This window comes from Leopardus geoffroyi, chromosome C3 (assembly GCF_018350155.1).
Source record: "Leopardus geoffroyi isolate Oge1 chromosome C3, O.geoffroyi_Oge1_pat1.0, whole genome shotgun sequence".
Classification (NCBI taxonomy): domain Eukaryota; kingdom Metazoa; phylum Chordata; class Mammalia; order Carnivora; family Felidae; genus Leopardus; species Leopardus geoffroyi.
The window spans coordinates 53,824,133-53,838,488 of NC_059338.1; the positions used below are offsets into that span (position 1 = coordinate 53,824,133).

At 48.8% G+C, this 14,356-nt stretch overlaps 1 long non-coding RNA gene across 1 annotated transcript in view; it reads right to left on the reverse strand.

Annotated features, from left to right (window-relative positions):
• The window catches only part of LOC123585071, an 80,053-nt gene extending 75,009 nt beyond the window's left edge, over positions 1-5,044 (reverse strand). Inside the window, exon 1 of the long non-coding RNA XR_006705884.1 lies at positions 4,712-5,044. This is a non-coding gene — a long non-coding RNA (uncharacterized LOC123585071). The remainder of the gene's footprint in view (positions 1-4,711) is intronic.
• Positions 5,045-14,356: the final 9,312 nt, after the last annotated feature.

The following is a 14,356-nucleotide window of genomic DNA, read 5'->3' on the forward strand; positions in this document are numbered from 1 at the left end:
GCACTTGTTGTGATGAGCACTGGGTGTTGTATGTAAAGGATGAATCACCGAATTCTACTCCTAAATCCGAGAATGCACTGTATGTCAACTAAGACTTAAATTAAAATAAATACATATATACATACATACATACATACATACATACAGCTATAACAAGAGATGAAGACAGACACGATCTCATACTAAAGGGGACAGCCAAACAAGAAGATCCAATGATTGTAAATTTTGATGCACCCAACATGCGATCACCAAGTATATAAAACATTTAGCAACAACCATAAAGGAACTCATTTATAATAATATGATGATAGTAGAGGACTATAACACATCACTCACAGCAATGGACAGAACCTATAAACAGAAAGTCAACAAGGAAACAATGGCTTTGAATGACACACTGGACCAGAAGGGTTTGACAGATATATTCAGAACACTCCATACTAAAATGGCAGAGTACACATTCTTTTCAAGCATACCTGGGGCGTTCTCCAGAATTGATCACATTCTAGGTCACAAATCAGGCCTCAAGAGGTACCCAACGACAGAGACCAGACCAAGCATCTTTTCTAACCACAAACCTAGGAAACTTGAAGTCAACCACAAAAAAAGGGCGGGGGGGGGGGGGGGAAGGCCACAAATAAAGGGTGGTTAAATAACATGCTACTAAATGAATGGGTCAAACAGGAAATCAATGAGAAAATACACTGAAACAAATGAAAATGAAAATGAAAATACACTGGTAAAACTCTTTGGAATGCGGCAAAAGCAGTCTATGATGGAAGTATATAGCAATACAAGCCTACCTTAAAGAGCAAGAAAAATCTCAAAGAATCCTAACTTACACCTAAAGGAATGAGAAAAAGAGCAGCAGAAGGAAGGAAATAATAGAGTTTAGGGCAGAAATAAGGAATATAGAAACCAAAAAGACACTAGACCAAATCAATGAAACCAGGGGCTGGTTCATTGAAAGCAGTAATCAACTGGAAAACTTCCTAGGCAGACTCCTCACAAAGAAGACAGAAAGGACTCAAATAAATGAAATCACAAATAAGAAAGGAGAAATAACAGTCAACACCACAAAAATACAATTAGAAGATAATATTATGAACAACTATATGCAACAAATTGGACACTCTGAGAAAAATGGACAAATTCCTAGAAACACACACACTACCAAAACTGAAACAGGAAGATACCTAAAATCTGAAAACAGAAAGATACCCCATCAGTAATTAAAAAAATCTCCCCCCAACACAAGAGTTCATGGCCAGATGGCTTCATTGATGAATTCTACCATCCATTCAAGGAAGAGGTAATATGTATTCTCCTCGAATTATTACAAAAAATAAAAAAAGAGGGAAAACTTACAAATTCATCGTATGAGGCCATCATTACCCTGATACCAAAACGAGGTGAAGCCTCAACTAAAACCGAAAACTGTAGCGATGCCTGTGTGGGTCGGTCGGTTTACTGTCCAACTCTTAATTTTGGATTAGGACATTATCTTGTGGTGCGTGGGTTCGAGTCCCACGTTGGGCCCTGCCATGACAGTGTGGGGCATGGCCAGGATTCTCTCTCTCCCTGTCTCTCTGCCCCTCCCTCACTTTTATGTACTCTATCTAAGGAAAGAAATAAGCATTTAAAAAGATGTTTAAAAAATTTTAAATAAAACTGCAGAGCAATAGCCTGATGACTATGTATGCCGAAATTCTCATTAAAATACCTTCAAATTAGGGGCGCCTGGGTGGCGCAGTCGGTTAAGCGTCCGACTTCAGCCAGGTCACGATCTCGCGGTCCGTGAGTTCGAGCCCCGCGTCGGGCTCTGGGCTGATGGCTCGGAGCCTGGAGCCTGTTTCCGATTCTGTGTCTCCCTCTCTCTCTGCCCCTCCCCCGTTCATACTCTGTCTCTCTCTGTCCCAAAAATAAATAAATGTTGAAAAAAAAATTAAAAAAAAAAATACCTTCAAATTAAAGTCAACAATACATTAATAGAATCATTTACCGTAATCAAGTGGGATATATTCCTGGGCTGCAAGCGTGGTTCCACATTCACATATCAATCAACACGATGCACCACAGTAATAGAAGAAAGGATAAGAACAATAGGATGCTTTCAACCGATGCAGGGAAACTATTTGATAAAATGTCACATCCATTCATGATAAAAACCCTCAGCGAAGTACATTGAGACTCAACCTACCTGCACATAAGAAAGGTTGTCTATGAAAAACCCACAGCTCAGCTCATCCTCAATGGGTAAACATTGAAAGTTTTTCTTCCAAAGTCAGGGACAAGATAGGAATGACCCCTCTCACCACTGTTATCCCACATAGTACGGGAAACCCTAACCACAGCACTCAGACAACAAAAAGAAATAAGAGGCATCCAAATCGGCAAGGAAGAAGTAGCACTTTCGCCGTTTGGAACTGACATGATATGTTCTGTAAAAAACATGAAAGGCTCCCTTAAAAATTGCTAGAATCGATATATGAATTCGACAAGTCACAATCTACAGAAATCAAGGAACATAGATGTATTGAATTTCTAACACAAATCATGAATTAACACAGAGAGAAAGTAAGGGATCAATCCCATTGACAGGCTCACAAATACCACAAGAAACCAGGAATAAACCTAACCAAAGAGGTGAAAGACCTGTACTCTAAAGGCTATGAAACACTGATGAAAGAAATGGAAGAGGACACAAAGAAATGGACATACTTTTCATGTTCATGGATGGGAAGTACAAAATACTGTTAAAATGTCTACACTCCTCAAAACAATCTACACATACAATGAAATGAAGTGTGATAGGGATATCACACTAACAAAAGCATTTGTCACAGAACGAGAACAAATAATCTCAAAATTTGTATGGAATGACAAAAGTCCCCAAACAGCCAACACAAACTTGTAGAAGAAAAGCAAAGCTGGAGACATCACAATTCCAGACTTTAGGTTATATTACAAAACTATACTGATCAGAAGAGTGTGATCAGTATGTCCGTACTGAACAGTACTGACAAAACAACAACAAAAAGTAACAACAACAACAAACTCATACGCATAGATCAATAGCATGGAAACCCAGAAATAAAGTCACACCTCTATGGTCAATTAATTCTCAACAAAGCAGGAAAGAACATCCAATGGAAAAAAAGATAGTCTTGGGACACATGGGTGGCCCAGTCACGAAAGCGTGTAATGGTGGATTCAGCTCAGGTCATGATCTCAGGGCAGTGCAGAGCATGCGTGGGATTCTCTCTCTCCATATCTCTCTGCCCCTCTTCTGCATTCTCTCTCTCTCTCTCTCTCTCTCTCTCTCTCAAAAATAAATACATAAATTAAAAAAAAGGCTCCTCAACATATGGTTTTGGAAAAACTGGACAGCAATCTGCAAAACAAAACAAAAACAACACACCACTTTCTTACAACATACACAAAAATAAATCCAACATGGACAAAGACCTATATGTGAAACCTGAAATCATAAAAATCCCAGAGGATAACACAGGTAGTATCTTACTTGACATTGCCTGTACAAACGTCTTTGTAGATATATCTCTAGAGGTAAGGGAAACACAAGCAAAAATAATGAGACTTTATAAAAATTAAAACCTTCCATCACCAGGGAAATAATCATCAAAACTAAAACATCAACAGAATAATATTTGCAAATGACATCGGATAAAGGGTTAGTGTCCAAAATATATACAGTTATAGAGCACCCAGAAAATGAAAAATCTGATTAAAAATGGGCTGAAGACACGAATGGACATTTCCCGAAGGAAGACATATACCTGGCCAAGAGACACGTGAAAAAATCCTCAACAATACTGATCTTCAGGGAAATACAATTCAAAAGTACAATGAGAGAACACATCACATCTGTCACAATGACTAAAATCAATGAAGGATGAAACAGCAGGTGTTGCTAAGGATGTGGGGAAAGAATAACCCTCTTGCACTGTGGGTAGGAACGCAAACTGGTGCAGCCACTCTGGAAAACCACATGGAGATGTCAAAAAACAAAACAAAACTGGAAATAGAAGTACCTTACAATCCAGAAACTTCACTACAAGGTATTTCCACAAAGAATACAAAATCTTCAAAGGGATACATGCACCGTGATGTTTACAGCAGCATTTTCTACAAAAGCCAGATGACAGAAACTATCCAAGCACCCATCAACTGATGAATAAATTGAGATGTGGTCTATGGATTGTAATAATATTTAGCCGTAAAAACATGAAATCTTGCCATTTTCCATGAGGTGGATGGAGAGAGAGAATGTTATGCTGGGTGAAATAAGCCTGTCGGAGAAAGACAAATACCCAATGATTTCACTAACACATGGCAAGAAAACAAAACAAAGGGGCGGGGGGAGGAGACAAACAGACTCTTAACTAGGAAACAAACTGGGGAGTTCCACAGCGAGGTGAGGGAATGGGTGAAACAGCTGATGGGGATTAAGAAGTGCACCTGGGATGAGCACCGGGTGACGTGTGGAAGGGTTGCTCTATATTGAACACCTGAAACTAATATTACACTGTGTCTTCACTCACTGGAATTTAAATTAAAAGATAACATAAGGTTAATGAGACTTACCTACCAGGTTTTCTGTAGTGTTCAATCACTTCACTAGGTTGGAAAAATAACCATGAAATTTTTAAAAAAGCGTGTATGAGTGCGGGACAGTTTGTGCCCTTACCTTGGTCTCTGGTTCCAGCAGGACTCGGAACATGGGTCCGAGCTCATTCTTCTAGAAGGTCGTGAGACGAGCATTTCATGTATCCACATCCTAATTGAATGCAGCTCCCGTGCTTCTGAATTTCTGTTAGGGTTACTTCCCGGAAACAAGCCTGAATCTGGAACAAACCATAGACTGCATCTATGAGGTGATGTTGCGGGACCCCGCAATCCACAAGTCCTTTAGTAAAATACGTCTTGTTCAAAAACTGTCCGGGAAGGGGTGGAATGGAACACGGGAACAGCCCAGAAAATGCAAAGGCCTGTGCAGCTCAGCAACCAGCTTGACCAGGGAAGCCACCCGGCGCCCCCTCCTCAGCACTCAGTATAACAAGGCAGCCTCTCTCTGGTGACTCAGGAGATGCCAAGTTGCTGCTAAGCTCCCAAGGTCTCCCCTGGGGCGGATGGCAGAACCTGCTGGAAATGCAGCTCTGCTCTCTGTACTGAGGCACCAGCAGAGGCCTGAGTCCTCTGAGAGCAATCTAAGCCCTTCCTGCTCTGAGGTGCCCTGGGTCAGAAAAGCAGATGGTGCGCCCTCTGCTGGCTATCACTGCCCAGCAGAGGAACCCGCCCCTCGGGGGTCTGTGGTTCTTGAGCTCTCTCTGCTGGCCACCATGGGAATTCCTTCAATGTTGAAGGCCCTGGTTGCTCAGCTGAGAGACCGAAGGTGCTCTGGGCAACTAAGCCGGTTCTCCTCGTTGGGAAGGTTTTAGTGACAGGGCCTGGGACACAAAATCTTTTCCTTCTCTTTCTTGTGAGTGAAGAATGAAACCGAATTTATTAATGTAACGACATCATTTGTAATGTTTTAAGAAATATTCACAGAAAAATAGACCACCGATTTACACATGCTGAACAAGAGGTAATTTTGTTTACCACCAAAATACTTAGGTTAGATAAAGAATGGACACCTTTGAGAGAGAGAGATACCGGCGTCCAGCTATGGAGTGAATGAGTCCTAGGGATACAAGGGACAGCCAATGGAATGGAGTCAATCCTGTAACAATATTGTTGCATGCTTTCACAGGATAGCTACACTTGTGGTTGAGTACAACATAACGTATAGACATATGGAATGACTACAACATATGCCTAAAAATAACAAGTGTGTGAACAATATTTCAATTAAAAATAGACATCCTTACACTATCTTTAATTTCTTCTTCTTTGCCACTAAACTATCCTTCCTGGGGCGCTTGGGTAGCTTAGTCGGTTAAGCGTCCAACTTTGAGTCAAGTCAGGATTTTGCAGTCCATGAGTTTGAGCCCCGCATCAGGCTCTGTTCTGAGAGCTCAGAGCCTCGAGCCTGCCTCATATTCGGTGTCTCCCACTCTATCCCCCTCCCCAGCTCGGGTTCTCTCAAAAGAAGAAACATTAAAAATGAAAAATCTTTCCTCATTTAGAATCTGCGAATTTCCATTCATACCAGATTCTCTTACATCACCTTCTTGATGTTGAAAGCTTATCTGAAAAGTCACTAATAATATCTTTGATGACACATATGTGACAAGGTCAGAATGCAACTTACAGGGAGCTACACATCAGTTGTGAATTTACAGTGTGTATCCTTGGCTAATATTTCCAATGAAATGTGCTTAGGGATACGGATGGATGAAATAATGCCCATCAGTCATATAGGTCAATTTCCTATAGGACTATTATGCCTTCAATTACTAATTGCCATCTCTTCAGAATTAAAAGAAAGCTGGGTCAGGAAAATGTCTTTGAATTTCATGTAAGAGAAGACTAGGGTGTTTTAAAGGGTCCACCTACCTTCTGGATCCTCAGATTGGTTGTGGAGAGGAGGATAGCAACCTATGATTTGGATGCACACCGCTAGTCCCAGAGGGAGGATGTGTACCTTATGTACCTTATTGTCAAATATATATATATATATATATATATATATATATATATATATATATATCTTGTTTTTATCAATATTTCTAGTCCACCTCTGCCAGGTCCAGTCTGCAGGACCTGGGGGCAACACAATGCCTGATGCCTGGGTTCAGAACTTGAGGAAGGCCAGCTGGTGGGGGAGGGGGGAAATCCAACAGAGCCTGGGGCAGTGAGGGAGATGGCCCTGGGACACCTCCCCACAGGGCAGGCTATGGAGTTTGCCTGCCAAAGAGCAGCACACTCTCCCTCAAGACATCCCTCTCCATGACAGAACGTGAGGCTGAACCTCACAATTCCAGAAGAAATGAGGGCTACCCATCTTTTCAATTCCAATGGCCTCTGCAGAACTTGGACCCAGGGATGTTGGAGTCTTGGGGCCATGGAACTCTGATGCCCATGATAGAAGCCCTTTCTGCCCCAGCACTCAGAGCCACTTCATGCATCCCCTCTCCTCTGGCCCATCTAACCGTGTCCACATACCTGGACCAGGTCTCTAGTTTCCTTCTTGTACTTCCTCTTTGTCTCTGTTTCTCTCTAACCACATCTCTCTCTATTTCATCCTTTCACTCTCTAGGGAGTGGTGTATTATGCGGTGCCAAACTTTGTTCTTATACATGGGAATATCCAATTTTCCCAGCACCAGTTATTCAAAAGACTATTCTTCTCCACTGTGTGTTATTGACTCCCTTGTCGAATACTAGGTGACTGTGATGCATGGGTTTAGTTTGGGCTCTCAATTTCTGTTCCATTGTCTTTTGGCTGTGCTTATGCCAGTGACATAATTGATTTCTTTGTGTTAGAATGACGCTTGAAATCAAGAAGTGTGATGTCTCCTGTTTTGTTCTTTCTTGCGTTGGCTACTTGGGGTCTTTTTGTGGTTCCAAATAAATTTTAGGATATGATTTTCTCATTGCATAAAAATTGCATCGGAGTCTTGATAGAGATTGCACTGAATCTCTAGATGGCTTTGGGTAATATGGACATTGTATCTGTATTAATTCCTCCGAAAGTTGGACATGGGATGGCTTTTCACTGACTTGTGTGTTCTCCCCTTTGTTTCACCCAAATTGAATTTCTTCCATTCCTGCACACAGGTTTTATAGTTTTCTGTAGAGAGATTTTCATTTCCTTGGCTAATTGTATTGCTATAATTTTTATTGTTTTTGATGCTATTGTAAATGGGATTGTTTTCTTTACTTCTTAGATAATTGGGTTAGTGTATAAGAATGATACAGAATTTGATATGGTGACATTTTAGTTTGGAACTTCACTGCATTTCTTCATTAGATATTAACAGGTTCTTTTACATTAAACTTTTTATTTCAGTCCTTTACCTTGTTTAAAAAAAAAAAACATGTTATTTGGGAATAGCTGACACACTACGTTACATTGGTTTCAGATGAACAACATAGTCATTGGACAAATGTATACATTCTGCTACGCTAAGACAGGTGTAGCTATCATCTGTCACCATGCATCACTACTCCAGTACCATTCTCTATGTCCCCTATGCTATATCTTCTATCTGTGATTCATTCATTGCATAACCAGAAGCCTGTATCACCCAATCCCCTTCACATATCTAGGGCATCCTTGTCTTGTGCCTGATCTTAGTGGAAAATCTTTCACAATTTCACTACTAAGTATGATATTAGCTGTGGGCTTCACATACAGGACCTTCTTATGTTGAGATTTGTTCCTCCTACACAGAATTTTAAAGAGATTTTTAGCACAAATGGATACCAAATTTTCTCAGAACGCTTTTTCTGTGTCTATTGACATCATCACATGAATTTTCTTTTTCTTTTTTTAACATATATTTATTTAGTTTAGTTTAACTGTATTTATGTATTTCTTTAGTATTTATTTTTTCAAGTTTTTATTTAAATTCCAGTTGGTTAACATACAGTGTAATGTTAGCTTCAGGTATAGAATGTAGTCATCCATCACTTACATACAACACCCAGTGATCCTCACTACTAGTGCCCTCCTTAGCCCATCACCCATTTAACCCATCCCCCTACGCCACCTCCCTGGTGACGTCCCTGGACCTAAACTAACCGTAGCTAAGGCTCTCGCCCCATGGGGACCCAGTTCCAACATCTGACAACACCAGGCGCCTGGGGTCCAGAAGCGGTGCAGGCTCAGCTGGCATGGAACCTGGAAGCTCACCTGTCGTTTCCCAGTCCCGGCTGCAGCTACCCGAGAGGATTCCGGAGGCCTCCTCGACCAGGGGACCAATCATGTGTGTGGCCTTGGCAGACAAAGACGGATCCTGACCGGCACCATCCTTTGTGCCCTCAACTTAGCCCTTCGGGGAGACCACCGCCCTGCTGTGGGTTCGGCACGTGGAGCCTCCTGGGACCTAACCCTAACGCTAACCCTACCCCGAACCGGACCCTCCACCGCAACCTAAGCCTGCCTCGAAACCTAACCTGGCAATTGAGCCGCCTTCTGGCATGGGCCCTCACTTCAGCCCTCGAGGGAGATCACGAGACCACAGTCGCTTCGGCCCTGGCGACGTACCTGCTCGCCCTGGGGTTCCAGGTCCTGAGTCACTTACCATGGCTCACCATGGCTGAAGCCGCTCCCTGTACCTGAGAGAATGGGGTCACAGAACCCCAAACAGCCTCCAGACGCTGGGGTCTCATCTCAGAAACTCCCGGGGAATGACCGAGGGATGGGAGACACAGAATCCCAAGCATCCACTCGCGGGGCTGTGAAGCGACAAAAAATCCCAAGCGAGACAGAAGCTAGAATCCATAAAAGACTCCAGACCCCGGGGTCTCAGCTTGGAAAATTCAGGAATAGGTCCAAGGGATGGGAGACACAGAATAGGTAGCGCCATTGCTCGCCCCGGTCCACCGGGCCTGGGGCTGCTCGCCCCGGGCCTCCATGTCCTGAGTCATTTACCATGGCTCTCCACGGCTGAAGCCAATCCCTGTACCTGAGAGGAAGGGGTCACAGAATCCCATACAGCCTCCAGACCCTGGGGTCTCAGCAGAGAACCTTCCGGGGAAGGTCCGAGAAATGGGAGACACAGAATCCCAGCAGCCCCTCCAGGGGCTGTGCAGCAAGCACAAATCTCAAGCGAGACACATGCCTGAATCCCAAAAAGCCAACAAACCCTGAGGTCTCAGCTCAGAAACTCACAGGATAGGTCTGAGGGATGTGAGACACAGAGTCCCAAGCAGCGGCTGCGAGCCCCGGCCTCAAGGCCCTGAGTCACTTACCATGCCTTACCATGGCTGAAGCTGCTCCCTGTACCTGAGAGAATGGGGTCACAGAATCCCAAACACCCGCCAGACCCTGGGTTCTCTGCTCAGAAACTCCCGGGGAAGGTCCTAGGGATGGAACACACAGAATCCCAAGTAGCCCATCGAGGGCTGTGCAACGGGCACAAAATACCAAGCGAGACACAAGCTAGAATCCGAAAAAGCCTCCAGACCCTGCGGTCTCTCTCAGAATCTCCCGGGATGGGTCCATGGTATGCGAGACACAGAATGGGTAGTGCCCTTGCTCGCCCAGGGCCCCCACGCCCTGGGCTGTCCGCCCCAGGCCTCCATGCCCTGGGCTGCCCGCCCCGGACCTCCACGACCGGGGATGCCTGCCCCGGGCCTCCACGCCCGGGGCTGCTCGCCACGGGCGTCCACTCCCGGGGCTACTCGCTATGGCTCACTATGGCTGAAGCCGCTCCCTGTACCTGAGAGAAAGGGGTCACAGAATCCCAAACAGCCTCCAGAACCCGGGATCTCAGCTTAGAATCTCCCGGGGATGGTCCGAGAAATCGGAGGGACACAGAAACCCAAGCAGCCCATCCAGGGAAGTGTAGCGAGCAAAAAATCCCAAGGGAGACATAAGCTAGAATCAGAAAAAGCTGTGGTCTCAGCTCGGAAACTCCCGGGATATGTCAGAGGGATGCGAGACACAAAATCGCAGGGCCGCTGCGAGCACCGGACTCCAGGCCCTGAGTCACTTACCTTGCCTTACCTTGTCTGAAGCCGCTGCCTGGACCGGAGAGAATGGGGACACTGAATCCCAAACACCCGCCAGACTCTGGGTTCTCTGCTCAGATATTCCCGGGGAAGGTCCGAGAGATTGGAGACAACAATGGTTAGTGCCCCTGCTCGCCCGGGGCCTCCAGGCCCGGGGCTGCTTGCCCGGGGCCTCCTAGCCCGGGGCTGCTCGCCCCGGGCCTCCTCGCCCAGAGCTGTCACTTACCATGGCTCATCATGGCTGAAGCCTCTCCCTGTGCCTGAGAGAATCCCACACATCCTCCATACCAAGGGGTCTCAGCTGAGAAACTTCCGGGAATGGTCTGAGAAGAGGGAGACACAGAATCCCAAGCAGCCCCTCCAGGGGCTGTGCAAGCAGCAAAAATCCCAAGCGAGACATATGACTGAATCCTAAAAAGCCAACAAACCATGTGGTCTCCACTCAGAAACACCCAGTTAGGACCGAGGGATGCCAGACACAGATTCGCAAACACCTGCTAGGAGCCCCGGCCTCCCAGCCCTGAGTCACTTACCATGGCTCACCATGGCTGAGGCCGCTCCCTGTACCTGACAGAAAGGGGTCACAGTGTCCCACACAGCCTGCAGACCATGGGTTATCACCCAAGAAACTTACGGGGAAGGTCCGAGAAGTCGGAGACACAGAATCCCAAGCAGCCTCTCCAGGGGCTAGGCAGCGAGCACAAAATGCCAAGCGAGACATATGCCTGAATCCTAAAAAGCCAACAAACCCTGTGGTCTCCACTCAGAAACTCCCGGGTTGGGACCGAGGGATGCAAGACACAGAATCCCAAACACCTGCTACGAACCCCGGCCCCCGGGCCCTGAGTCTCTTACCATGGCTCACCATGGCTGAAGCCGCTCCCTGTACCTCAGAGTAAGGGGTCACAGAACCCGAAACAGGCTCCAGACCCTGGGGTCGCAGCTCAGAAACTCCCCGGAGAGGTCCGAGGGATGGGAGACACAGAATGGGTAGTGCCCCTGCTCGCCCCGGGGCCTCCGGGCCCGGGGCTGCTCGCCCCGGGGCCTCCTCGCCCAGGGCTGCTCGCCCCGGGCCTCCTCGCCCGGGGCTGTCACTTACCATGGCTCCTCATGGCTGAAGCCTCTCCCTGTGCCTGAGAGAACGGGGTCAGTGACTCCCACACAGCCTCCATACCAAGGGGTCTCAGCTGAGAAACTTCTGGGAATTGTCTGAGAAGAGGGAGACACAGAATCCCAAGCAGCCCCTCCAGGGACTGTGCAAGCAGCAGAAATCCCAAGCGAGACATATGCCTAATTCCTAAAAAGCCAACAAACCCTGTGGTCTCCATTCAAAAACACACGGTTAGGACCGAGGGATGCCAGACACAGAATCCCAAACACCTGCTACGAGCCCCGGCCTCCGGGCCCTGAGTCACTTACCATGGCTAACCATGACTGAAGCCGCTCCATGTACCTGAGAGAAAGGAGTCACAGAACCGGAAACAGCCTCCAGACCCTGGGGTCGCAACTCAGAAACTCCCCGGAAAGGTCCGAGGGATGGGAGACACAGAATGGGTAGTGCCCCTGCTCCAGGCCCGGGGCTGCCCGCCCCGGGCCTCTTCGCCCTGGCCTGCCCGCCCCGGGCCTCCTCGCCCGGGGCTGCTCGCCCCGGGCCTCCAGGCCCGGGCTGCTCGCCCCGGGCTTCCTGGCCCGGGGCTGCTCTCCCCGGGCCTCCTCGCCCGGGGCTGTCACTTACCATGGCTCATCATGGCTGAATCCTCTCCCTGTGCCTGAGACAACGGGGTCAGTGCATCCCACACAGCCTCCATACCAAGGGGTCTCAGCTGAGAAACTTCCGGGAATTGTCTGAGAAGAGGGAGACACAGAATCCGAACCAGCCCCTCCAGAGGCTATGCAAGCAGGAGAAATCTAAGCGAGACATATGCCTGAATCCTAAAAAGCCAACAAACCCTGTGGTCTCCACTCAGAAACACCCGGTTAGGACCGAGGGATGCCAGACACAGAATACCAAACATCTGTTACGAGCCCCGGCCTTCGGGCCCTGAGTCCCTTACCATGGCTCACCGTGACTGAAGCCGCTCCATGTACCTGAGAGAAAGGGGACACAGAACCCGAAACAGCCTCCAGACCCTGGGGTCGCAACTCAGAAACTCCCCGTAGAGGACGCAGGGATGGGAGACAGAGAATGGGTAGTGCCCATGCTCGCCCCGGGCCTCCTCCCCGGGGCTTCTCGCCCCGGGCCTCCTCGCCCGGGGCTGTCACTTACCATGGCTCATCATGGCTGAATCCTCTCCCTGTGCCTGAGAGAACGGGGTCAGTGCATCCCACACAGCCTCCATACCAAGGGGTCTCACCCGATAAACTTACAGGGAAGGTCCGAGACGTGGGAGACACAGAATCCCAAGCAGCCCCTCAGGGGCTATGCATGGAGCAAAAAATGCCAAGCGAGGCATATGCCTGAATCCTAAAAAGCCAACAAACCCTGTGGTCTACGCTCAGAAATTCCCGGGTTGGGAGCGAGGGATGCAAGACACAGAATCCCAAACACCTACTATGAGCCCCAGCCTCCCGGGCCTGAGTAATTACCAAGGCTCACCATGGCTGAAGCCGCTCCCTGTACCTGAGAGTAAGGGGTCACACAACCTGAAACAGACTCCAGACCCTGGGGTCGCAGCTCAGAAACTCCCCGGAAAGGTCCGAGGGATGGGAGACACAGAATGGGTAGTGCCCCTGCACGCCCCGGGCCTCCTCGCCCCAGGCCCCCTCGCCCCGGGCTGCTCGCCCCGGGCCCCCTCGCCCGGGGCCCGCTCGCCCCGGGCCCCCTCGCCCGGGGCTGCTCGCCCAGGGCCTCCTCGCCCGGCGCAGTCACTTACCATGGCTCACCATGGCTGAAGCCGCTCCCTGTACCTGAGAGGAAGGGGTCACAGAACCTGAAACAGCATCCAGACCCTGGGGTCGCAGCTTAGAATCTCCCCGAAAGGTCCAAGGGATGGGAGACACAGAATGGGTAGTGCCCTTGCTCGCCCCGGGCCTCCAGGCCCGGGGCCGCTAACCCAGGGACTCCAGACCCGGGGCCGATCACCCCGGGCCTCCAGGCCCGGGGCCGCTCGCCCCAGGCTTCCTTGCCCGGGGCCGCTCGCCCCGGGCCTCCTCTCCCTCGGCCGCTCGCCCCGGGTCTCCAGACCCGGGGCCGCTCGCCCCAGGCCCCCTCGCCCGGGGCCGCTCGCCCCGGGCCCCCTCGCCGTGGCCGCTCGCCCCGGGCCTCCTCGCCCGGGGCTGTCACTTACCATGGCTCACCATGGCTGAAGCCGCTCCCTGTACATGAGAGAAAGGGGTCAGAGATCCCACACAGCCGCCAGACCGTGGGGTCTCACCCGAGAAACTTACGGGGAAGGTCCGAGAAGTCGGAGACACAGAATCCCAAGCAGCCCCTCCAGGGGCTAGGCAGTGAGCACAAAATGTCAAGCGAGACATATGCCTGAATCCTAAAAAGCCAACAAACCCTGTGGTGTCCGCTCAGAAACTCCCGGGTTGGGAGCGAGGGATGCAAGACACAGAATTCCAAACACCTGCTACGAGCCCAGTCCTCCGGGCCCTGAGTCTCTTACCACGGCTCACCATGACTGAAGCCGCTCCACGTACCTGAGAGAAAGGGGTCACAGAACCGGAAACAGCCTCCAGACCCTGGGGTCGCAACTCAGAAACTCCCC